The 27,828-nt window shown below is 37.4% G+C and overlaps 1 pseudogene; it reads left to right on the top strand.

Annotated features, from left to right (window-relative positions):
* Positions 1 to 4,496: 4,496 nt before the first annotated feature.
* Positions 4,497 to 11,919, top strand: LOC149175393 (subtilisin-like protease SBT1.5; annotated as a pseudogene).
* The last annotated feature ends 15,909 nt before the right edge of the window (positions 11,920 to 27,828 follow it).

The following is a 27,828-nucleotide window of genomic DNA, read 5'->3' as shown; positions in this document are numbered from 1 at the left end:
AGTTGAACTGGAAACACACCAATGCATAGTGTCCATGTTGATCTTCATGTATGTGATGGTGGTCATGCGCATCAACTTGGCAAAGTGCATGTTCAACCCCAGTTAGACTTGCTTCTTGTCTTCACCTTGGTGATTATGTTGAATGGGTTGGATTGCATACATGTGCTCAATGGCATGCATGCTGCTCGATCCTTTGCATGCGATCAACAACACTGTTCACCATGTTTGCTCTATGTCAGCTACTGGGATGGATCCTTAACTTGTACTAACGCAGTTTCATCTGTGAGTGCATGTTGCGCCCACTGCTGTTCATGTTCGTACTGCAACTCATTGGTTTGTTTGTGCAACTTCATGTTCTTCCTGAGTTTGCTGCTTCGACACATGAAACTCCTTCTTTGTTCCATCTTCTACCTTTGCACGATCTTCATGTCGCGTCGTCACTTCATAGCCTGAGTCTCCAAAGTTTCTTTCATTATCAATGGATCTACTTGATCTTATAACTTTTCTCCACCTCTATGTTGTCAACAACCTTCCTCTTACATTCGCTACACTCACTTCATTCGCTGCATTCGTTGCATTAAGTATGTTGTATTCAGCTGCTGTTCATGATGCTGCTTAATGTCCTTGTCCACGAACAACTTGATGTCTTCATTAGTAGGTAAGCCCATGGACACTTGATCGACTACATCCCCAAGCGTGCTCTGAATGATGTCTTTGTCTCTGCTCTCCTAGAAGCCATTGTACCTATACTACTGAGAGGTAGATCAATGCCTGTGATACCTGGAGACATGGAAACACTCATGACAAGAAACATGTCAGTCAAAAACTAGAATTAACATAAGAACTGACTTGCAACATACCTAGGTGAATGATCATGAAGGTTGCACAATTTCGGCTGGGAGGTCGAGAGATAAACTACCAAGACTGCACAAAGCATAGTTCAAGCTACTGAGAGACTGACTAACTGATGGAACTACCAATGCATAGTCCAGTTGGGTAGTTGGCTCCTAGGATTGCACAATGCGCAATCCCAGCTAGGAAGGATTGCTGGCCCAGGGATAGATTTGCACAATTTTTTTAGCCAAGTAGCCACTGACCTCCAGAAATGCACAATTCAATCTAGGAGGCCAGTGTTGGGCCAGAATGTGCAAATCTGGAGAGGAAGGTGAGCCTTCCTTCTCTATATTGCGCAATGCAACCTTGGTGAAGGCAGAGACCGAGCCAACGTTGACCCGGCTCACCAACGGGCAACTAAAAGCAGGTAAGTCGATGAAATGCATGGTGACACTAACCGATAGCAGAAGTGATAAACAATGCATGAAAAACATGAATGGAGGATTGAGAAAATAGATCAACATGCCTGTGGGTGAGATCATTCGTCCGTTGGGTGAACATCCATGCAAAACAGTTTCATGCATGAGACAATAGTGAGATAGCAATGAAAATTGAAACAAAGATAGGAAAAGCTAGAATATATGTAAATGATAGAAGGCATTCAAAGAAATCAAGAAAATAGTACTCATACAAGTGAAAACCCAAAAAGTCACAGAAATGTAGCATAAGGCATGGAAAGCGAGCTTACCCCAAAACAAATGAGCTGAATGTGCTGACTGCTCCTAGATGTGATGTGGGATGTCATAACTACAAGGTTGATGTGAGGAATGAGCTCTGTAACATCCAATTGATGAGTTTTGATAACATCGAGGTTATGACTTGCATGCCACAAATCTAGGGGAAGTGACACTTGGAGGGATGTTTTTGAATTTCTCCTTGCATGTAACCTCCAACTGCTAAACATAGATCCCTGAAACAAGGGATGCCTTTGCATGTTGCCTTGGGAAAGATAACCCATGCATGCAAGTCTATTTTACTTAGTCTTAGAGGGAACCGGTCAATTCAACTACACATGTAAGAGACTACTTGATAGCTAGAGAAAAATGTACATTCCTAACTATAATATGGGTTGACTGCCTAAGGGGATTGCGCAATTTTTGGGCCCAACAGCTAACTATACCCAGATTTGTGCAAATCCTGGGTTGAACTACCTGTTGATGGGAAAAATTACGCAAATCCTGTAAGGAGAGTTGGCTAGCAGGATTGCGCAATCCTAGAGCCCAGCAGGTTGTCAGAGGGAATTGCGCACTTCCTAGAGGGAAGGCTGGTTGCCCTCTAGAAATGCACAAATTTCACTAGGATGCTTCTTAGCCTACAGCTGGATCAAGTCTGGATGAGCAGCCTATGAAGGGAAAAGATCAGACTATGATCGAAACGCTGCCTTTGAGTAATAAAGACACTGAAGCTTGAGGACTTGACGAAGCAAGGCAAGCTACTATGAAGGTTGGTAGGGAGGTTCCAAAACAAGTTAAAGAAAAATTTTGGAGGGTGGTTGTAGCCACTACAATACAAGGCTGTCTTCAAATCCATCTGATGTATCTTCCAACCCATTTGTGTTGATGGTGCCTATATATTTGATTGACGAGTACCTTGCAACAAGAGCAAAGGTCTCATAATAGTCAATCCCCTCTACCCATGAAAATCCATGGGCTACAAATCTAACCTTATGCTTCTCCACACTACCATATGTAGCTTGTTTACCGTTGACTTGTCCTTCGGTCTCGGGATCACATCCCAAACACTGTTATGAACTATGTAGTCATACTCCTCCACCAAGGCATCAACCCAAACCTGCTGTTGCACTACTACCTTAAAGGAATATGGCTTTGTAACAACACATTCACCCATAAGAGACATGTATCTAGTTTAACTCTTGGGTGACCTCCTCTGCCTACACTGAGAATTGGGTGCTCCCACATTCTCTCGTGCATCAACAATATGTCAGCCTCTCTAGTGCACTTTCTTCCCTCTCTAGAATACTCTGCTTGAGTGGATGTCTCCCCTCCCAGATTCTCTACATGTGGCTGCTCCACATCAATCTGACACTGCTCAACCTTAGGAGCTAAAATCTCCTCATCCACATGAAGCTCAATCTCCTTCTCAAGGGAAACTTGCATGGCCTTCTCCTCATTAAATCTAACATCTCTACACATCACTATCATCTTATTGGTCGGCAAGTACACTCGATAGTTGTGAGGTGTATCAGTGTACCCCACAAATATCTCAAACTCTGTTGTAGGCTCAAGCTTCTTCCGTGCATATTTGGTCACATGGCAATATACTTATGACCCAAAAATCCTGAAGTGACCAACATCTAGCCTCTTACCGGAATAAGCCTCCTGTAGTGTCTTCATCTCAATTATCTAATGTGGGCTATGTTCTGAACATAAACCGTTGTGTTGCATGCCTCAGCCCACAAGTGTAGTGCTAGGCCTTGATCATGCAACATCACCCTTGCTGCCCTTACTATGCTTTTGTTATTCCTCTCATACACCCCATTATGCTGAGGGTTATGGGGTGTCGTCAACTCTAGTTTAATCCTTTATGCTGCACAAAAGTTCTTAAAATCGTTTGAGACATGTTAACCACCATTATCACTCCGTAGAGATTTAACCTTCTTGCAAGACTCTTTCTCCACCAATTCTTTAAACTCACAAAACTTTGTGAAGGTTTGATCATTTTTCTGCATAAAAAATATCCAACATTTAAGAGAATAGTCATCAAAAAATATAACATAATACCCGTGTTTGGCCATGGATGCTGTTGAGAATGTTTCGCACACATCTAAATGGACTTGCTCTAGAATAGCCCCTACTTGAATATCTCTGTCATGAAAGGAAGATTTGGTGTATTTTTCCAAAGTACACCCCTTGCATGTATCAACTTGCTCAAGTGCACCTTTGGGAAGACCGATAGAGATCTGCTGCAATATCTTCAAAGCCCCATGATGCAAGTGGCCCAATCTCCTACGCTACAACTCGTCAATATCTCGGCTTTGCACCCTTTCTAATTTTATGCTCAAAGCAACACACTCCTCTACCTCCAACTTATAGAGATTCTTCACCTAAATCCCTATCTTATTTACTTGAACTTTGGCTATGTGTCGAAGGAATGCCTTTCCTTTTGAGAATATCACATCATAGCCTCTATCCTCAAGCATGAAAAGGATTACCAAGTTCTTCTTCAGCCCAGGAACATACATAACATTATTCAAAGTGAGTGGAGCCCCATGCTCCTCTAAAAGGTAATCATTTCCAATCCAGTAATGCTATACTTCTCGTCGTCACCCATCTCGATATGAATTTGGAGATCTTTCTCCTCTGGGTCACTGAATAACCCTTTGTCGCTGGTCATGTGGAATGAAGCTCCACTGTCTAAGTATCATACATGTCCCATCATTGATTAAACCACCATGCATGAAATGAGGGAAAGTCCAATTAGAATTGAGAGGACAAAGCCTCACCTGCCACTCCTCCTAAGGACTTCTTCTTGGATTTCTTAAGTGGACAATCTGTAGAAAAATGGCCTAGCTCATGACAATGAAAGCACTTAACTTTCATCATGTCTTTCTTCTTACCTCCATGATAAGAGTTTGATTTTGAATGGGAAGCTTTCCCTTCCCCTTCTTTGCTTTACTTGCTAAGGAACATTTCTCTTCATCATCAATCTTTGATGAAGAGACATCCCTCATGTTTCTCTTGATCTCTTCCTGCATTAAATCCAACCACATTCATTCCCAATCCGGTAGTTTCTCTCGACCATTGACAGAGTCCTGATAACTATGCCAACTCTTTGGGAGTCATAGAAGAGCAAGACTCACCATATCATCCTTGGCAACCATGATTCCAACACTTATAAGTTCATCACGACATTAAGTGAACTTGGTCAACTATTTTTGAATTGTCTCGCCTTTCTCCATTTTTATTTTTCGAAGTTTGTTCATCACAGCATTAAGTGAACTTGTTCAAGTATTTTCGAATCGTCTCGCCTTTCTCCATTTTGATTTTTCGAAGTTTGTCCTTCAATGCCAATTTATTTTGGTCACTATTATTCTGATACAAGTCCGTCAATGTTTTCCACATAGCATACATAGTTTCCTTGTCATGGAGACTCGAGACAATGTGGTCCCAAACTCCCTCAAGGATTATCTGCCTCGCCTTTGCAACACGCTTCTTCCATTCGGCCAAATTCTTTGCACATGATGTTGTTGGCTTAGAAATTTCTTGATCAACGAATTCCTTCAAGCCATTATCCTCTAGCATAGCCTCCATTCTATCCCACTATTCTATAAAATGTGATCTGCCTTCCAAGGCATACTCAAGCTGCAAACCATATAGAATGCCATCTACCGATCCTGAAGTATGTATTGCAGATTTGAATTTCACCGGTAACTCAAAACTCAAAACTTCGAAACATCCTCTAGTATATTGTTCTTAGCTCTGATACCATGTATAAAATCTTGTAGATTCACAAGCTCATGCAATGTACTAAAGTAGAGGACAAGAACCTAATTCTACTTTCAACCAGTGGAAGCTAATAGATCGATGAAAACAATATGAACAAGAAGAAGATAAACCAATGTCACATAACACAAGATGTATCTCAAGAAATACACTACTCAAAACCCCGTTATCTGTATTGCATATATAATAAATATGAGTGAAGATACAAAGCTTTTTTTCACTAGAACAATTTCGGACAAGTATGCTCAACTCTCTCAGCTCACAAGCTAGCTCTTGGCCAACATTTAGCCAATTATGCATCTCTCCAAGCCCCTAATATTTTGTGTAATTCCTAGGATGAATAGCCCATATTTAGAGGGAATTCATGCTTCCAAAATTGCACAATCCAAACATAGGATCAACCTATGATGCATGTATGTTAATTACACTCCAGTAAATAATACAACTAATAGTACACTGTCCCTGCAATGTAGTCTCAATTGGGTCTTTCTCTGAACTGACATGCATGAGTTTCTCATGAGGGAATCTTCAGTTAACTGGAATAGAACTAGTGGATGCATTAGTGCACCATCTCACCGTTACTCCCCTATTAGTTCCAAAAACAATTTAGAACTAATTTAACTGAACTTAACTCAGTAAATTGAGTGATATAATTTCCAACTCAATTTAAACTCATACTAGACCCCTAAACTTTAGGGAGAACATATACATGACTATAGAAAGACTTCCAACTCGAAATTCCTAAGCTAATTAAGTTAATTAAACTTAATTAACTATTTACAAGTTGCTATGAGAATAGAATTCGATTTTAATTCTCAGTTTAATTGAAGAACAAATTAAACTAGAATTTCTTATTGCCATTTCTCAACATTGTTAGCATGCATATATAGTACATGAAATTTCACAAGTTTACAGACCCTTGGAATGACAATTTAATTTCATAATATACAAGTAAATTAGACCCAAGAATTATCTCTTCGTGTACATCCACACCTTCTACCACTGCCTCAAGGTATTCCCATGGCTTCTAGGGTAAGCGACCTTCACAAGAATTGAACCTTACCTAATGGTGAAAAACTCCCCACTTTCCACCATTGGATGCTTGAATGGCTAGGTTCACAATTTGTTCTTTCCTCCACATTGATTCAATTCCTGCAAAGGTGCATGTTGGCCCATTGTGATAAGGCTAGAAGGATAGGCAACCCCTAGAGTGGAATCCCCCTCACTAGTGTGCCTCTTGACATTTCGATCCTTGCTAAGTAATAAGTTATTGGTATACCTACTTTTCAGGTTGTTGGGTATAATATTGGTGTTATAGTAGTAGCTACAATATTTGATCTTGGGCCTTGCCTAGATTATTCCAACATGTTACTCGTTCACCAAGTTTTAAAAGAAAAGTCGACAAAGGTGTAGATACTCTAGCTCCCTTTCCAATTGAACATATAACCTCTTGGAAGGAGCACATGTTCTTAGCTATTAAATTCACTCAAACTATAAAAGTAAATAAAAAGATACAAAATAAATGAAACTTTCAACCAACACATTATAATTTAATGGAGAAGATGGAGTAAGCCATAATTAACTATTTTAGTTTAATCTATATATATTTATATTTTAGTTTAAAATAAACAAGAACAATTCAAGCCTTTAATTATTTCACAAGGCTAGATCCATCTTAACTTTGGATCTACCAAGCAGATAGGGAACAAATCTCTTTTCACTCTAAAATAATTTTTCATATCTACTCTAAAATAACTTTTCATATCTATTATAAATATAATTATTAATTTATGTTTTTAATTTAATTTTATCTTTATTTTGAGTTTTATGTAATTTTCTCATTGTATTGATAATTAGAGTTGTTAATTATTTTATTATTTTGATTGAGTCAAAATGTTTGCATGACATTGCATTACAACATCTCTACCATACTCACCTGGAGAGAGCCTCTCCATGCAACCAACCTAGATCCATCTTAACATTGAATCTACCAAGGGTTTAGAGGGATCAAATGCCTTTTCACTCTAAAAGAGGTTTTAACCTCAAGAAATTTGATCCCTCTACGGGCTTGGTAGATTAGAGTTAAGGTGGATCTAGGCTAATTTAATTATTATTATAATTATAAATATAAATATCTATAAATTGTTTCTAATGTGATATTTACCCAAAAGTTCTCAACATTCGTAATTTTATTTTATTATTTATTGTTTAATTATTTTATTTTTATGTAAGTTGACCAATTCAATGATATTTAGTGGGCATTGCACTGCATTGCATTACATTACATCACGTCTCTACCATACTGGTGTTGTTGAGCACCTCTAGATGCAATTAAGGTCAAGATGAAATAACCAACTCAATTCTGTCTCATTATATTAAATATATCTAATAAAAATTAATTAAAAAGTTAACCATTTTTTTTCCTTAATAAAAATAATTTTTTTTATTATAATAATTAATTAATTCTTGTTAGTGAGGACAATAGTTTGTGGGAAAAAAAAAAATGTTTTCTAAAGAGTTGAAACACCTAATGCTTTGGGTAAACACTTCACTCATCATTAGGGGAAGCGGTGGGCAATTGAATGGGTGACTTCACATCAAGGAGTGACTTAACATAACAACCGATCACCATCTATCCAAAACCCCATGGTCTAAATTTATTATATTTAACAATTAACAAATAATAATTAAATTTGTCCATTTAATAATTTTTTAAATAATTTTTTATTAATCTTTAATCCCAAAGACTTACTTCTATATTATGGATCTTAAAAGTTTTAGATCTAACAATAATTTTTTCCTTGATAAATTAAAAATTCATGCCAGTTAATTTCTTTTTATAAATTTTATTATATTTAAAAAATAATTAATTTGTCCCATATTTTTTTAAATAATTTTTTATTAATTAAATTAATTTTACTAAAATCACATTTTATCCAAAACCTGGTAGACTAAATTTATTATATTTAACAATTAACAAATAATAATTAAATTTATCCCTTTAATAAAAAATTTAAATAATCTTTTATTAAATAATTTTTGTTAATAATTTTTTCCCTTAATAAACTAAAAATTTCATCCCAGTCGATTTATTTTTATAGATTTTATTATATTTAAAAAATAATTAATTTGTGCCATATTCTTTTATTAATTCAATTAATTTTACTAACTAAATTAGGAAAACGTTAAATAATTACATTAATATAATAACAAATAAATACAATAACATTAATGATTACGTATAAATGCAATAACAAATCTAATTACTTCAAGTTAGTGGGTAAGATTGACGAAACAACCCATATTGAAACTGATGCCATAGGCCATAGGGTCTGCCAATTAAAAATTTGCACAATATAATTCTGAAATCCACATAATATGTATATAAAATTCAAGAAAAAATTAATTAAAGAAATAAGATATTTAGAAGAGAACTAATGGTCTAATTATCGGTCACACCTACTTACATGTCTTATGGGTTCAAGATTCTCAACAAATTCCCACAATATTTCTTATGATTCATAAAATTCTCAACAAATTCCCACAATATTTCTTATGATTCATAAAATCTCTCACCTAATGTCTTATTTTTAGATAAAATCTAACTAACCATCCAATCTCTTAATTCTTTCAAAATACTCTTAACTTTTTCCTATTTACAATAAGCCCTATAATTATAAAAAAATACAATAAATAATTAAATCTTAATTTAAAAAACTAACTCCTTTAACCAACATTCTAACTCTAGATTAGATACGCCTACATCAAAAAAATACATTATCTTTATTAATTTTTATTTTTATTTATTAGTTTTTATTCTTATTTTAATTAAATGTGGTTAGGGTGTGTCAACGGTTACTATATATGCAGTTAAATAATTAGTGAATGTTAAATATTGCGGGGATTTCAATAACATTGACCTATAGGGTTGAATTCCCATGGACATTTTAAGTGTAAACATATCCCTAGCCTGTTCCATAACCCGGACAGGGACACCCTAAGATATTATTTAAGCACAAAGAGGTTGACAAGAGGGAGAGAAGGTAGGGGATTACTTTTGGTGTTGTAAACCTTTGAGAAGGCAATGCTTCAAATTGTCTATCATTATTTGTGGATTTGCCTTCGATTAAGATTTGTTATTCTGTAGACTGGTTGGGTTAGATTTAGATGAAACGGAATTTTACAATGGGCTTCCAGGCAATCTCAAGGTTGTTGTTATTGGTGTTGTGCCTGAGTCAACTGTTGGTGCTTGGATATGCAAGCGGTGAACGCAAGACATTCATTGTTCGAGTTGACGAGAACTCAAAACCTAGCGTCTTTCCCACGCACGAGCACTGGTACAGATCAAACGTTGCAGCTGCTGTGAATGCTGCCCTCAAAGCTGAATCGGGCACTCATATGGATGCAGAACCAGACCATTCCCTGCTGGTTCATGTTTATAACAAGGTGCTGCATGGCTTCTCGGCAAGGCTAACGGAGGAGGAAGCCGCTCGGATGGCTAAAACACCCGGCGTTCTTGCTATGTTACCGGATCGTGTACGGAATCTGCACACGACGCGATCCCCGCACTTTCTTGGCATTGACACGCCCAACGGAAGCGGTCTGTTGGCGGAGTCCGATTACGGCTCCGATGTGGTGATCGGTTTCTTGGATTCGGGGATCTGGCCGGAAAGGCGGAGCTTCAGCGATCAGGACATGGGCCCCGTTCCCAAGCACTGGAAAGGCGAATGCGAGATTGGGGTCGGATTTAACCAGTCGTTGTGCAATCGGAAGCTTGTGGGAGCGCGGTTTTTCTACCAAGGCTACGAAGCGATGCATGGTCCCTTGAACGAGAGTGACATCCGTTCGGCGCGGGACTCGGGCGGTCATGGCACACACACTGCTTCTACCGCCGCGGGCCGATACGTCGATGGGGCCAACATGCTGGGGTACGCGCCGGGAATCGCCAAAGGAATGGCGCCCAAAGCACGTATTGCGGTCTACAAGGTTTGCTGGTTTATTAACTGCGTGGATTCCGACATACTGTCTGCACTCGACAAGGCGGTCGATGACGGAGTAAACATTGTTTCAATCTCGCTCGGAGCGCCTGCTGGTACTTATGATATTGACAGCATTGCGATCGGCACTTTTGAGGCTGTGAAGCGTGGGGTGTTCGTTTCTGTGTCAGCGGGAAATGCAGGTCCCAATGCTTCGACGGTCCAAAACGTGGCCCCGTGGATCACTACAGTTGCGGCCGGCACTCTCGATCGTGACTTCCCTGTTGATGTCCGTCTTGGCAACGGGAAGTTATCGGTGGCGTATCATTGTCAGGCGCAAAGGGATTGAGCCCACAAGGTCTGCTGCCTCTTGTCTATGCTGGTGACGCTGGTCGGGAGGGTAACAGCAACAAATCCTCGTCCTCCCTCTGCATGGAGGGCTCTTTGGATCCCAAGGTTGTGAAGGGCAAGATCGTGTTTTGCGAGCGTGGGGAGTTTGCCCGGGTGGCAAAGGGGTTGGTTGTCAAGGAGGCCGGTGGTGTGGGGATGATACTTTCTAACAAGCCCTCTGATGGAGAAAATCCTGAAGTGGACATTCATCTGCTTCCCGCCATTGCAGTGGGCAGCTCTGCCGGGGATTCGATCCGCCGATACATCCAATCTACGAAAAATTCGACCGCCACGATAACATTCCATGGCACCCAATTGGGGGTTAAGCCGTCTCCCGTCGTAGCTTTATTCTCCGGGAGAGGGCCCAATCCCATAACGCCTGAAATTCTCAAGCCCGATATTATAGCCCCGGTGTGAACATTCTTGCTGCTTGGACCGACGCGGTTGGTCCTACGGGCGTCGCATTTGATAGCAGGCGAACGGAGTTCAACATAATATCCGGGACCTCCATGTCATGCCCTCATGTGAGCGGAGTCGCTGCGTTGCTGAAAGGAGTGCATCCCGACTGGAGCCCCGCCGCCATCAGATCTGCTCTTATGACGACTGCCTACACTTATGACAATCTGAATAAAAGCGAGGTGGCAATGAGAGATGAAGCCACAGGAAATGCTTCCACACCTTTTGCTTTCGGTGCAGGTCATGTGGATCCTTTGAGAGCTGCGGATCCTGGGCTGATTTACGATTTGGGCATCGAAGATTATTTCAACTTTCTATGCACTCTTAATTATACACAAGAAGCCATCAGGGTTATCACTCAGTCAAATGTAAGCTGTCCTGCTCAAAAAGGACAGCCTGGGGATCTCAATTACCCCTCATTTTCTGCTGTTTTTTATCAGGGGCAGTCTTCTAACCTGTCGGCAAGCTTCATGAGGACGGTCACCATTGTTGGCCCCACCATTTCAACTTACACGGCCACTGTGACTGCTCCAACGGGGGTGGAGGTAACAGTAGAACCGCAAATCCTGAAATTTAGCAAGAGAGACGAGAAGTTGAGCTTCAAACTGAGCGTGAGCGCCAACCCTCTGAAATTTTCCACGGGAACCAATTCAGACACAGTCTTTGGGTTGTTGGCTTGGAGCGATGGCAATCACGTTGTACGGAGCCCAATTGCAGTAACCAGACAACAACCATTTTAACCACTATTGATTTCTGCTCCCATAACCGTTTTGCATTTACGTAGTTATGTTAGCACTAACAGCGGAGACAGATTTATGGGAATGCAGTTTTCTTCAGTCAAAGTTATATATTCTCAGTTGTGAGTTCTCTTAGTTCGCCGAGTTGAATGGTATTTCCATATTTGATCAACCTAAAGCTGGAAGCATGCATGTTGTCGTTTATTTTATATTTTTGGCTGTTTTAGTACAATGAGAATGCCCTTTTTCTAGGGCAGGTTGAGATCAATGTACTTCAGAGAAAACATCGAAAATATTAGAGAATCCCATTCCATCTAAGTCGCATCATATATTAATATTATTATAATTCTTTAAATGTCTCCTCTAACTACTATGAATTGCAAATCTCGTTGGCCTTACCAAATAAAACCCTACCAATATCATTAATAATGTTGATTCAAAATTTTGTTTTTTTAATATTATCATATCACAATCATGTGAAAAACAATCAACCTATACCTTGCACTTTTTTTTTTTTTTCCATCTCATATGATTGTTTAGCTATATCTTATTCATAGTTATATGCTTTTTTTTTTTTCCAATCTCATATGATTGTTTAGCTATATCTTATGCATAGTTATATGCTAGGTACTATATTTGTTTTTTATGAAAATTCATGGGCAGTGTAACCTTTTCATTTGGATTCCTAAGCGACATTGTAATTATATTAATTTTGAATGAGTGGGCCTATAGAACTGGTTAAATTCAAAGTAGCTATGTATTTTTATTTGTAATGTAAAATGTCAAATATCTCTATGAAGGGATAACACCTATATTGATTATGATGGTATAGGTTGGAAATTAGTGAGGAAAGGGGAAGGGTGAAAATTGTTGTTTACCCGAATACAACCCATCTTATTATTTTGTTGAGTTGAGTTTACAACCTATTTCCTTTCCACTTAGTTGATGAGGGAAGTGGTGGTTGACTAACTAACTTTCAATAATTATGAGGAATGGTTGAATATTGTATCCAATAGTCCCTCATAGGTATGGGAAAGTATCTTTTTGAAGGTTTTTTAGTTTATTCATGGATTTGAATTTTTTTTTAAAGAAAATTCACATATAGAGATTGTGAGATGTAAATAAATGAGTTTGGGTGTCAAATTTCAATGAAAAAAAATTGTGCCAAAAATGTTTATAGTTGATGGTTAAATTGTTGTGGTCCATTTGATTTGTTTTTGGATTGAGAAAATTAAGCACAAGTGTCCTTAGCTCGAGCTATAAAACAGGGCTATCTTCTTGGGTGTTTAGTTGAGCAAGCATTAAGGCACTCGGATTTGAGACCATTGAGTGGTTGCTAGAATAATGAAGGCTATCCATTTTAAAGAAAATTTGAAGGATAGAAATTTATTTTAAAGTAGAAACTTGGATGAATCTTACTAGTCCCTAATATGCAAACTTTAAATTTTGGCAATATTTTTGTAGAAATATTCAAATTTCTAATGAATTTATATGGTCTTATAAAAGTTGAAATTTTTTAGGGTAAAATCCTTTTCTTATAAAATTTGGGGTAAGAATAGAAATGTGCTAATCTTTTTATGGGGAAAAAACATTAAAAATTAGCCCATCTACAAAATTTAGCTCCTAAAGTTTTCCTTGACCCATTTTATTGTGCAAGCCAGCTAAGGTGATATTTATGGTTTTAAGTAGACCCTTTGCTCAATGGGTTGAAGGGAAACTCATTGATTTTCTGATTATGAATGATAATGCCTTTCATTATTCCACCTTCATTATGAAAGTTCCCCTTATGGCATCATGGTTTGGCTAGGAGATGCCCAACTACAAGATAAATTAAAACACATCTCAGTCTATGGTTGGGTGGAAAATGACTCACCCTTCATTAGTTGCATGCATGTGGTAAAGTTTAACAAGAAACATGTCTTATGTTTTAAATATGAAATTAAAAAATTATGGCATGTTAATTAATATAGGTGTATGATCATGTGAAATCCTTAATGGTTTCATATTGATATTGTAAGTGGCTCTTTGTGATCCATAGTTATAGTTGTGCCCATGAATTTTATCGTTAACATGAGTATAGAAGTTATAGAAATTCTCGATCCTTTCTTACCTTTGATGGCATTGTTGTAACAATCTTTTTAATAAGAAATTCATGGTTAGTATGGAAAAGTGTTAAATTTAGATAACAATGGTATGTTCTATGCTTAGCACAATTACTTCAATGTACTTTTAAGCAACCCAATGACAATTTCCGAATTAGTTTCCAATAAAAATCACATTAACAATAAATCACATTGACAGTAACTATAGATAGAACATAAAAATAAAATGCAGAAGACAAATTAGGGAAAAAAACCCAATGTGGGGAAGCCCTTTGATCAATTCTTTTTATTACTATATCAAATGTTCAACAAAGAGTGAGAGAGTACAAAAGTCAAAATTAACTTCCCAAATCAACGTCAAGATAACCCTATCAAATCTACAGTCAACTATAGTCAAACTCAACCCTAACAATAAAGTCAAAGATGGTCAACAAAAAAGTCAAATAGCCAATTGAAGCTTGGTCAAACCCAGTCAAATTCACCTTGATAAGGTGGTAAAAGTCAGCCCAAAACAATCTTGAAAATTGATGTCAAACTTGGTCAAATCTACGATCAAATTTGCGGTCAACCCTGCAGTGAGCTCTTTGATCAAATTGCCCAGAAGTTCTCAGTTCCTGTGCCAAACTTTACAGCCTGCCAAAAACGAAATTTTCCCACAAAAATCATAGTCAAAGGATGAGTCAAAATGCTCAGTGAACGTTGGTCAAACTCCTGCAATAGTCCTTAAATTTGACCCTGCAATTTGCCCATTACATTTGTCATTTTGTCACATGTGTGAGAGAGAGAAGATATGCCCAATAGCTGTATGAACCAATGAGAGAAGGAGAGAGAAGAAATGTGTGTGATGATGATGCCAAATGAGGTGAGAGGGCACTTGTATTTATACAAGTCGTTGAGGGTGAAGAGTCACATCCATTGGGCTTCATGAGCCTACATGATGATGTGGTCGACCTGAACAATTTGCACATGTGTGGGCATAAATTCAAAAACACACTTCTACTTGTCCAAATTAGATGATCTTTATATCAATTTTGGTCCTCTCGAAAAGAAGAATTTAATGCAATCATCATCTCCATCAAATGGGATTTCCCAAGGTGGAATTTGGCCCTAGTTGCTAATTTTAATACTCCCTCTCAACTAGGGAGAATTCCGCATACCAATCCATCCATCATCATCGATCATCATGCCATCATGTCATCATGTACCATCTTTGTGTCTCATCTTATCTCTACTTTGTTGAACACTTATATGAATAATGAAGAAGAATTGATCGAGACTGAGTCACAAGACCTTACCACTCTCCATTGACAAAAGTGAGTCCAGAGGTAGAACCTCATTCAGAATTGATCCCAAATAAAGTTGTTGAACAACATGCATCCTAGTCATAGGGAGTACGACAATACATGATGCGTCCATCAGTAGTACTATAATCCCTAACCATTTTTCCCAACTCATTTTCCAGATGAGAGGTACTTCCCATGAGTCCCGAACTACATGGGTAGGATGTATGTTGGGACATCAGCAAGAGAAGGTTAACCACTCATCCTACTCATATTCCATAGGAGAAGGTGATCCATTCATCCTATGCATATGTCAATCTTAGGGGAAGGTGAACCAATCACTGTACACACTTGTGTCATCAACTGTAGGGGAAGGTGAACCACTCACCCTACACACATGCATCATCAATCGTCGGGGAATGTGAACCACTCACCCTACACAAATGTCAATCATCATGGGGTATCATAGGGGAAGGTGAAACACTCACCCTGTACATAGTGCATCACTAGGGGAAGGTGAAACACTCACCCTATGGTCGCTCATAGCTCCGAGAAGTATGCCAAGCCTTGAGGAGATCCCAAAGAGCAATGTCCAACTCAAGTGGGACCCTCGTGGGAGGGTCTTTCAATGACTCCAAGTCTCTCTCAAAAGGCTAAGAATTTTGACCTTCCCTAAGGGATTCATAAGGATGTCTGCAACTTGCTCATTAGTCTTGATGTGTTGAAGCCTTATTGATCACCGTTATACCATATCTGAGATAAAGTGGTACCTAATATCAATGTGTTTGGAGCGGTCGTGGAACACATGATTCTCTGAAAGAAGAATCCCACTCTGGTTGTCGCAGAAGATCACAATGGTATCCAACATGTGCTCAAATATCTCACTGAAGAGATTTCTCAACCAAACAAATTCACAACAGGCTATACTAGCTGCAATGTATTCCTCCTTGGTGGTGCTTAAAGCAATCGATTTTTTCTTCGTACTCATCCATGAAATCGAAGTAGACCCTAATGAGAATCAACATCCTGATGTGCTCTTTCGATCCACCACACTGCCAACCCAGTCAACATCAGTATATCCATGTAGCCTAAAATTCCTGACAGTGTATCCCAGTCCATAGTTGATTTTGCCACAGATATATCTCAAGAGATTCTTATCAGCAATCCATTGTGTGTGATGGGACTCGACCATAAATTGACTCAATGTATTCATAGCGAAGCATATGTTTGGATGATATTTTACCAAGGACATCAAGGCCCCCATAAGCTATCTATATTTAGAAGGGTTTTGCAATTCAAGCTTGACAACACTTCTACATAGCTTCTTGGAGTTGAGTTCCATCGGAGTAAACACATACTTTCAATCCACCATCCCACATCTCTCGAGTAGATTCATAATGTATTTTCCTTGAGAAAGGAAAATCTCACTTGTCTTTTTCCAGACCTCCAGGCCTAGGAAGTAGTACATCAATCCTAGGTCCTTCATCTCGAACTTGGAAGCCAACTCCCTCTTGCATTGATAAATGAGAGAGCCTACATCTATCAGAAACAAATCATCTACATAAAGGACCAAGATGAGAGGCATTTCCTTTTCAACCTTGAAGTATAGATTAGGATCATCATCGATCCTCATAAATCCTAACTTCATAAGATAGCTATCAATCTTCTCATACCAAACCCTAGGGTCTTGCTTCAACCCGTATAGGGATTTCCTCAACCTGCATACATGTATCGTTCGATCTTTTACTTCAAACCCTTGAGGGTGTTTCGAGTAGAATTCCTCATTAAGAGAGTAATGAAAGGAAGTAGCCTTGATATCCATTTGATGTACGCTTGAGTGGCTGCAAGAGCAATGATAGACTAGATAGTTGTATATTGAGAAACTGATGCAAATGTCTCGTCATAGTCCACTCCTTCCTTTTGAGAGAAGCCTCGAGAAACGAACCTAGCCTTGTATTTCTTAGCACTCCCATCTGCTCCATGTCTTATCAGTCCCATTTGCTCCATGTTTGATTTTGTATAGCCATTTTTAGTTGACTATAGACTTGTCCATTGGTCTAGGCATCATATCCTAGACATGATTTTTCATGATAGATTCATATTCCTTATTAATGGCATTCTTCGAGACTTGGTGCTTTACCTATTCTTCAAATTTACATGGCTCAGTTTGAACAATAGTACTAATAGTAGCTAAGTACCCTTGCTACCTGTTCAGATTCTTACTTTCATGAATGTCCTTCTTGGAGCAATATGTCTTTCAACATCTTCGAGAGTATCGTTGAGCCACAAAGGTCTTGTCCTTGAGGTAGAGGGATCACCAGGAGGTGGATCATTGGGATCCATCAGGCCTTCAATATCGGACATAGGTTCATCTGTTGGAGGTTCATCCTGTTTTTCTATAGCATCATCATTGTTTTTTCTTGGAATGGGGAGATCTATGGCTTTCCCAAGGGAAATTTCTTCATTGAAGGTGAAATCATGGCTTACTTCCACATCTCTTTGACTAGACACATAGATTCTATATGCCTTTGAATTTTCACTGTACCTGTAATAGCCCTGGTGAAAATTCCATGTAACAAATGTTAAAAAAATAACCACAGATGAATGGGACACTTAGTCCAAGCTGAATGTTGGGCAAGACATCCTAGGGCGTGTTAATCTGGTTTTTATGGCTAAGGAAATTGGAAAAGGCATTAAAAGGCATTTTGCACATTTATTTATGAAATTAATGGAAATTAGAAGAAAAAGGAGGTGAAAGGTCTTAGGTTTCATGTGAGGAGGAAAATGAAGGAAAATAATGGAAAATGAAGGAAAATAATGGAAAATGAAGAACATAGAGGCCTCATTCATAAAATGGCTTGTCAGGATCAGTTGGTAACCTTTTTTCAGTTCATTGTTGGAGCTCTCTCTCTCTCTTTATTTTCTCTCTCAAACTCTTGGGTACTTAGAGTTTTCTTGGAGCACTCTTGGAGGGTGTGGCATACTTGGATTTTCGTAGCCAGAAGGAAAAGGAAGAGCAGGAAAGCGCAAGAAGGCATCAAAATCAACAGCGACATCAGATTTTCTTGTACATACCGAGTTACTTGTATGATTTCTTCACTATTTTTGGCATGCATGGCACATGCATGTGGTTTCTTGGTTGTGATGTATCCTTGGCATGGAGGATAGCCTTGATTGATAGTGGATTGCCTAGCCTTTCGATTTCCTAGATAGGCATGGTGGTTGTGGGTTTACTTTCATGATTTTTTTTTTGGACAGTTCTCATGATTCCTTAGCTTAGGTTGAGTTATTAATTCCTTGAAGCTCTAGTTGGACAAACGTTCTATAAGCCCTGTAACAACTTGGGTTGAGTTACTAATCCTGGAAGCCTTGGTTGGATAAACACTCTGGAAGCCCTTGGTGGGCTGAGTTACTAGTCCTGGAAGCCTTGGTTGGAAAAACACTATGGAAGCCCGATGACACTATGGGTTGAGTTACTAGTCCTTGAAGCCTTGGTTGGAACAAACATTCTGGAAGCCCTAGAAGGCTTGGATAGAGACTAATCTGATGATGGTTTTGTGATGTTTGACCTTGAGGTGGAATCATTGTTTGGTGGTTTGAGGTGGATGGCCTCTGGAAGCCCTAGATGAGTTTTGATTGATGTGTTCTATCAGATCCCACATTCATGCTTGGAATATGGCATGAGGGTGAATGGATGAAGAGATATTTGGCTCAGCCATTCTACGGTCGAGTGGAACGTGGTAGTCCCATCTCTAGTTGGTGCATTGCATTCATTAATGAGAAATCCTTCCTTTATTTCCATGTGTAAGGGTACTGCTATATTTATGGATTTGATGGATGATATGTTTATTGTATTTATGTTCCTATTATGCTAGTTATATGCACATTTTGTGACAACAAATATGTATGGCTCTTCACATGTTTTTACTTGTATGTGAATGGAAAATGTGTATATGAACTAATATATGATAATGCAGCAAATGGCATGAGGGAATAATGGTTCATAGTGATTCTCAAATAAGTATGAGATCCCTACACTTAAATTTGTTATTTACACCTATAGATTACATGTCGATGATATGTTTGAAAAAATGCCTATCATGGCTATTAGGGATCTAGTCAAGGTCTTGAAAAGATATTTTATTTAATATTGTCATTCCATGTTAATTTATCGATCTGAAGATATGGTTCAGTTTTGGGCAGTGACCTGGGCTCTGGGCTTGAAAAAGTATCTCAAATACAAGATTCGTTGGTATAGCACTGACAATTCTTGTCCACAGTCTCTAGCAAGAAAGCCTGCGAGAGCAACTTTAGGTTGTTGGTTTCTCCCTTGCCCATAGCATGAGAGCAACTATGGCCCAAGAGACCTAAAACAACAATGGAACCTAGGGACAGATTGTCTCAGTGGTCGACTTTTCCTCTGAGGGTTTTGTTGATGATGTTGGATGTTTGTATGGTGTGTTTTTGTCAGTTCCACTTCCTTAATGTGACTTAGGAGGCCTAATAATATCATAGTGGCCTCTCGTCACATGTTTATCATGGATGGATGGTTGTTTGGGTAGATCTGGGAGGAGGGTGTTACAGAGTGGTATCAGAGCCAGGTTCACCACTCAGACTAGATGGGTTATGTGTTGGTCATGCATGCATGTCAATTGCATGTGTGTCTCTTACACTTATATACTGTTGCAACAACTTGATGTTGGATTAGGATTGTAGTATGGTTATCATGTAGAATTTACCATGGGTTTCAAGAAATATATTTGAAATGAGTATGTGACTAACTGTATGGATTACATGTCGCTTACATGTCAATTTCATGGTATCTACTTACATCCTTGTATGTTAGGTTACATTTTGAATATGTTGGTTACATGCATCAGTCTTGTAGGTTGATTACAAGAACTGATCAAGTATGTTCGACTACATGCGGTTATGTGTATTTGTAGTTGGTTTGGCATTGCTTATGCATACTGTTGGTTTAATGTGGCAATGTGTACATTGGAATAATGGTTGTTTTCATGCATGAGGTCATAGCATGCATTATTGATATGGCCTTGCATTGATGATTGGAACCTAGGTAGAGTAATGTTTATGAGATGATAAATTTATTGGTGTATGTCTATATGTTGTTATGATTATGTTATACATGTGTCACGTTGATTTGGTGATCTTGTAGACAAGGTATCCTCCCCAAGTTATGCTAAGGTATGTGATTTATTGTGATTAGTTTATCTGACATAGTATACCTTGCAGGAAGAAATATCAAATGGCTAGTAAGATGGTTGACTAAAGAGACTCTCCCTACAAATTCAAAGAGAAGTATGGTATTGGGAACTCTTTCGACTTGGTAGTGACACTGAGAAGTTTAAAGGAAGATATTAGGAGTTGTAAGGCGAATAATGACAGAATCATGAAGTCAAAGTAAACGTTAGCAGAGGTAAATGCACTGATACTTCAAAGCTTGTCAGATTTCTAGTGACAAGGACTGCTCTGGATCAATCATGAGAAGGAGGACAAAACTAATGGGGCATATGGTAGCAGGTCTCGTAGTAGACACAGGTCAGATAGATCTGACACCATCTAATATGGTATATTGTTGGACACTCTGGAGAGGAGAAGGGATAGACATAGGTATGGTTCTAGTTCTCATTCACTTAGGCACTATGATCGTCATCAGTATCATCCTTACAGGAGGAGTGATAGGGGGTATTTGTCAGATGAATTTAAGAAAGCAAAGAAACCTACTTTTTATGGGGAAATGAAGAAACCACATGATGCAGAGGCATGGCTTCTTGGCATGAGGAAGTTCTTTAGGTTGCATGAATACTCAGAGAACATGAAAGCTAGAGTAGCTACCTTCAGTCCCAAAGGTAAAGCGAACATTTGGGTGGGAATATGTGAAGAATGTCAGGTGTATTCATGAAGAAGATTTGTCTTGGAGTGAGTTTGAGCAACTATTTAAGAAGAAATACTTGTAAAAAGGTACTTTGATAACAGAGCAAAAGAATTTTATGAACTAAAGATGGGCTCTATGACAGATGATGAGTACACCAGTAAGTTCTTGGAACTGTTGAGGTATGTGCCTTCTCTAAAAGGATAATGCAAATTATGTTTCTTGTTTGGGGTTATCCTTATGTATTTTGAAGATATGTAGATAAAAGATTTGATAATGTGATGAAGGTTTTTTCTCATTCATCACTCTATATGCCCAAATATCTTCAACCAATTCCTTGCTTTATTTTTTCCTTTACGATTGATTAAGAAGAGCTTGTAATATACAATCCTTCATGTTGTTGGAGATTTTACCCACATCTGGCTTCTCTAGGGTAACTGTTTCTTGCATGGTGCTACATTCAGTGGATTTTCTATTGGTGTTCCATACTCATTTCACGGGATCTATGTTGTACTTTGTCATTCTTCTAACACTCACTGAATCGAGAATAACTTGATTGTAGTAGTAGTAATTTTAAGATCTATTCGGGTGAGATAACGATTGCAATATCCATGGTTATTAACAGATAATCTAGCTTAGCAAAACCCTATTGTGACATGTTCAGGTATCATAGCACGTACATTGCAACATATATCTGTTGTTTAACATTAGATTTCAAGACCTTGTTGAATAATATTAAGATTTCTCTCACTCAAATTGTAACATGTCACATCTGTCTTCATCTATGCTCTTTCTCCATATGCTATCGACTTATGATGTTTCCTTTTCAACATCTGGTGCAATTGTTAGTTATACTATTTTTAAAGAAATCAATTCAAATCTTACACAATGAAGAAATTATTAGAATACCTTAAGAATTGAATATATATATATATATATATATATATATATATATATATATATATATATATATATATATATATAGATATATATATATATATATATATATATATATATATATATATATATATATATATACTTTTATTTAATTAATTTTATTATATATGTGTTTTTAATTATTTTGTATTTTTTTAAAGGTTTTTAATTATAATATGTTATGGAAGTTATAAACATACATAGACACTATAATGAGCATCAAATAACTTCATAATACATATTGCTAAAATTTAAAAAATCATAAAATTAACTAGATTATAACATTATTTTAAATTATATTATCAATACTTATAGAAAGAATTAAAATATAAGTTAAACATTCCCCAGCGGGGTGCGGATCGAGAGAATTAGGGGTGTCAGTTATCATTCCCACCACCTTGTGTTAGGCTGAATGAAGATCATTAAATTTTTGGGGTGGTGTGACCACACCATTCATGCATCCACATGCATGGTATTAATTGTAATTGTTTGAGTTTGAAGTGTTATATTTGGAAGGGATACGAATAATTCAACACCATCTCTATGTAGGGGAATTGTTAACCCTCGCCATTGCTAATAAGCCTGAGTTGATACCTTATAATATAATCACTTGGGAAAACAAATACTTTAGTAGTTGGTCCAATGCTCTTATGAGTAGCAACATTCAAAGGAATGGATAACTTTGGCAATGGAATAGCTAAGGATATTTATAGTTGATCCCCATCTTCAAGTTGATATAGGTAAGGCTAGATAATACTTTGTGCATGTAGTAATTGGGGCCTACTTCGCTCTAGTTATCTCTACTCTCACCAATATTTTCTTCCTTTGCAAATTCTGTGTGGCTTAAGGTCTAGTTCACTAGATGGATTAATATTTCTAGTAACAATAATGTCAGGTAGATTATTGCATGTGTGCTTGGTTTTCACTATAGCATTTGGGATAAATTAGTTTCTTAGTTTAAATTTGGGGAGGATTTTTTGACTATATTACTTGGAGCTTAGGAAAATTGGGGTTTTCCTGTTGTAGGTCTTGGTTTCTCCTGGGGTTGCTGTAGAGTTTTTCCACATGAAGCATCAATACCTAAATTATTATTTTTAAAGAGCTTTGTATCTCCAATTTTTTTACACCGGACAAATTCCTCTTGTTGACAAGAGAATTCTCCCTAGATCCTAAAAATAAAATAGAAACAAATAGACAATCAAGCTAATTCCTTCCCTGAATCTATATTTCCTTGAATCATAAGCTAACAAGGAGAGAAATGGAAATTCATACCTTATTACAACATGATTGATTAATATACCTCTTTGTTCTTCAGTGCAACTTATCTATGCTTGAATCTAGACATGCACACATGGAAACAACAAAGGATCAAAGGCATATGCAGCATAAATGTTTCAATAATTCAAAATAGTGATCAAGGAGACTAGTAACAAAAATCATTTCAATGGACAAAAATATAAATAACATCATTCAAATGGACAAATATTAATAACATAAACCATCCATGGAATTGATCAATTAATCCATTAAACAATGAAGTGAGAAGAAATGCTTTTTTGTAGTAATTTCATAAACATAAAGGAGCTACAAAACCTGTGCCTTAATGTTGTGAAGCTTATTCCATTGATCTCAATCATCTCCAAGAATGATAATCCCTCCAACCTAATTACTCCAGCATAAACTCACTCTCAGCAACCTCCCTCATTCCCCCACCTATGGCTTTATTAAATAGGCCAAAAGGAAATAGTTTGAGATCCTTAGTCCAAGGATGAGATCCACTAAATGAGGGATGAGGTCTCCCTGAAGAATGGGAATTAGTTCCATAAAAAATGATGTTAAGCTCGAATAAACATGAGTTCGAGGCTTTCTATTAGGAATGATTCGCCCAACAATGCTTCTAGATCTCACTTTTTATTTTTACTTTTTATTGATTGACCTGTGTAGTTTTTTTTCATAAACATAGCGCAGTTCTGCACAGTTTTACAACAGAAGAAACTTTACATGTGTGGTTTTGTTCAAAAAAACCATGCAGATGCTCAAAACTATGGATTTATACCAAGAGATCTAGAAATTCCACTTTACTCAACATATATAAGTTATTTACTTGCAAGGGAGTGTTTCATGACACTTGGATGGATGGTGAGAGATCCAATTTTGATGATTATTTGCCATGGTGACACAATCAAGTGTAATGGATTGCCCCCTAAAGTGTGAAGTCAGAAAATTTTGAGGACTGTAGTACTTTATCATATCAAGGATTGGATTAGAGATCATGGTTGGAAACCTGCAACAATCAATCAAGGATTACAATTCAATCTAATAATCATCATTGTGGTAGGCATTCCCATACTCATAACATAATATTATTATAAGACAGTATGGAAATACATAATGTCAAAATTTATATAGGATGGACGCAACCATCAAATATAAAACTCTCTATATAATCATGAATACAAAACTCCTCACAACTTGGATGGATAAAACTAGATCCAGGGTCTTGATCTCCATCTCTCAATCAATAGTATGAATCTAGTGATGTGTTTAAATGTCTTGAAGTTGAACATGGTAGAAACCACTTGATTACTGATCAATGATGTGAACCGTTAACAAGTGTGAGAGAAACCACCAATAATGACAATGGCTCTCAAGGTACTTCCACAACAATCTATGAAGTGTGAATAGGTGATCTGAAGTCGAACACTCATAGAATCGTTCGACCGAAGGCTAATGATGAGAACCTATCATTGAAGGCGAGAAACCTGCCATTAAGGCATGCATACCTCAAGGTACTGAAGGTTTCTATATCAACTTCCTAGATAATGAGCTGAAGTTGATAGGAATCAATATGGCACAGGAGGGCCTACAAAACAAAACTCAATGTCAAGTTTTGGAAAGAATTTTGCAAGGACTAACTCAGGGATGGCTGATGCTATTGAAGGCTACAAATTGCAAGGTAATTTGAACTGAGGTTTAGACTTCTCTTGAACATATTGGTGACACGACAAAATGACTAGGTAGAATTTGACTCAACGATAATACCCAAAACTAACTAAAGACTTTCAATAAGGTTCGATTCACTATGATACAAATGTATTCCCCAAACCGAACATATATGTGACAGAGTGTCATGTTCAAGAGCAACATACTACCTGAATACAAGAAATGAACTTTTCTTCTCAACTTTCCCCCACCATTACTAGCAAGTACCTCTTTATTTTTTACAATCTTGAGGAGGATAACATATGCTTGGACTTTCAGCTCATCGTTCAGATGAGTCCATCGAAGTATTTTTAATGTACCCTAAGAAGGAATGGTTCGGTCCTGTTATGCTTAACGGGTCCTATAATGTTTAGTTTTTATGAGTCCAATAAAAGAGTAACTCAATGTCGTTTTATTTTAAGTGTTTGAAAAAGACACAAAAAGGAAACTCATTTAGTTATTTTACCGTAAAATTTTAATGAGCCCAGAGAAAATGAAGCTCAACATTTTTCAATTTTAGCGAGTTAAAAGAAAAACATAAGTAAACTTCGTTAGTTTTATTTTTCATAAGTTTTAGTCCCTCAAGTCCGAAAAAGGATAAAATAATACAAGAGAGAACTCTATTGACCATGTTCGGTCAACGTATACCTTTTTCATAAATAGTCCTAACTCAGTCTGTAAAAGGGGTAAACTTATACTGACTGGAGGGTTGTTCATTTACTTTTACAAGTTCGAACAAACGAGTACTCAACAATATTTTCATATTTCAGTAGTCTAAAAAGGGCTTAAAAGAGGACTCTATGGTTTCTCTTTTTGATAAGTTTTAAAGAGTTCAAAAAAGTGATAAAAATATACTCATCTTACCAACTTTCGATTTAATTAACGAGCAGGAAAAGATAGAAAAAACTTAGCATTTTCATGTGTGGTTTACGAGCATGAAAAGATAGCAAAATAAGCTCGAGATTTCATGAGTTTAACAAGTCTTGAAAATAATAACCTAAATGGACTTGAGATAAGTTTCATTTTTACACAAGCTTGAAACAAAGAAAAATTGTGCTTGAGGGTGGTTTCATTTTTACACAAGATTGAAACAGAGAAAACTATGCTTGAGGGTGGTTTCATTTTTACACAAGCTTGAAATAAAGAAAATTGTGCTTGGGGGTGGTCATGCCCCCAACATAATTACATAGGCACATGCCCCCCAGGATTCATTTCATTCACCTAAGTAGACTATCAGTTACTAATAGGTGAATGAAACGAAGGCTTGTTTACGAGATCAGAAAGACTCGACTTAAGATTTATGAGATCTAGTTAAAGACTCAATGATAATAGGGGAGGATTTGTTTCATTTTATAATGAGCTTGACACATGAAAAGAACTATGCTCAAATGACCTATTTCATTTTTTAATGAGGTTGACACATTAAAATAATTATCCTCAACAGACCTATTTCTTTTTTTAATGAGGCTGGGATAGGAAAGGAACCATCGTCATAAGGAGTTGTTTCATTTTTTAACGGGGTTGACATAGTAAAATAAATATACTCATAAGACCTTGTTCATAGCTTCCATATGGAAGAAACACATGATAAGGGACAACCCCTGATCATGGCTTCCAAAACGTCTTCATGAGATTGAAGAACAGTTCTCTGGAAGTAAAAAATGTTAAGGGGATCGATAGGGATAAGAAAATTGTATTCAAATGCCCCCATTGATGTTTTAACCATGTCAGCTACTGGATCTAAGTCAAAATAAGTTGAGTAGACAGTGAGAGGATCGCTTGCATTAGTAACTGAAAACATGGGATAGGTTGCCACATAATTAACCTATGGCAGGATAGGTAGTACTTCCATATAAGGAACATTCAAGGGTGTCAGATGACTGGTAGTCGAAGGAAGATCAACATATGAAAGCTAATCAACCATCACAATGTTTCCATTGTGAGGGAAGTAAATCATGCAAAAGAGTGTCGATACGACAACTTTCATGGCATAGACATAGTCTCGCCCAAGGAGAAAATTAAATCCAAGGGACCTTCGACTACCATAAGATCAATACAAATTGTTTTACCTTCTAGAGAAATAGGTAACTTCAGAAATATCCCTAAAGGTCCACTAACAGTTTCGTTAATAGCTAACAGATTATGTGTAACAGGCACAAGCTAAGGAGAACCCAAATATTTCCAAGCAGTCGAGGATAAAATACTAACAAAAGCACCTACATATACATTTGTGCATCATACATTCCTACCATAAGCCTCTACAATGATTTGGAAAGGGGTGGAATAAGGAAGATGAGGTTCTTTCAGTCTACTCCAATCAAAAGAAATAGCCTCATTACTTGGATGGGGTTCAAAAGCAACAGATGAAATGCCCCCATGTGTAGAAGAATCTAAGGTAACATGAAGAACATGAGAGGTATGAAGTTCAATCTCTAAAGAGAGAATGGGATTGATCGAAGATGGAATTGATTCGACCACTTGATCAACAAATAGTCCATCAACATGAGTGATACATATTTTACCTTCCAATGGAAGAGTGGGATTGACTGTTCTTAGATTTAGATCAATCACTTCGTCAATTGATGGTAGATGGGGAGAAATTTTACATTAATTAGTTGGAAATTGTTGTTTTCAAACAGTAAGTTTTTCCAACAATTCTAAGGCTTCATCCATGTGAGGGCAAAGGTGACTATGATGAGTCCTTTTTGATAACCTACAA

Source organism: Pinus tabuliformis, chromosome 4_1 (genome assembly GCF_031772625.1).
Source record: "Pinus tabuliformis cultivar Carrire ecotype Pingquan chromosome 4_1, CPIR1, whole genome shotgun sequence".
Classification (NCBI taxonomy): Eukaryota; Viridiplantae; Streptophyta; class Pinopsida; order Pinales; family Pinaceae; genus Pinus; species Pinus tabuliformis.
Note: the sequence above shows the minus strand (reverse complement) of the source record. Positions and strands in the feature narration are given on the sequence as shown.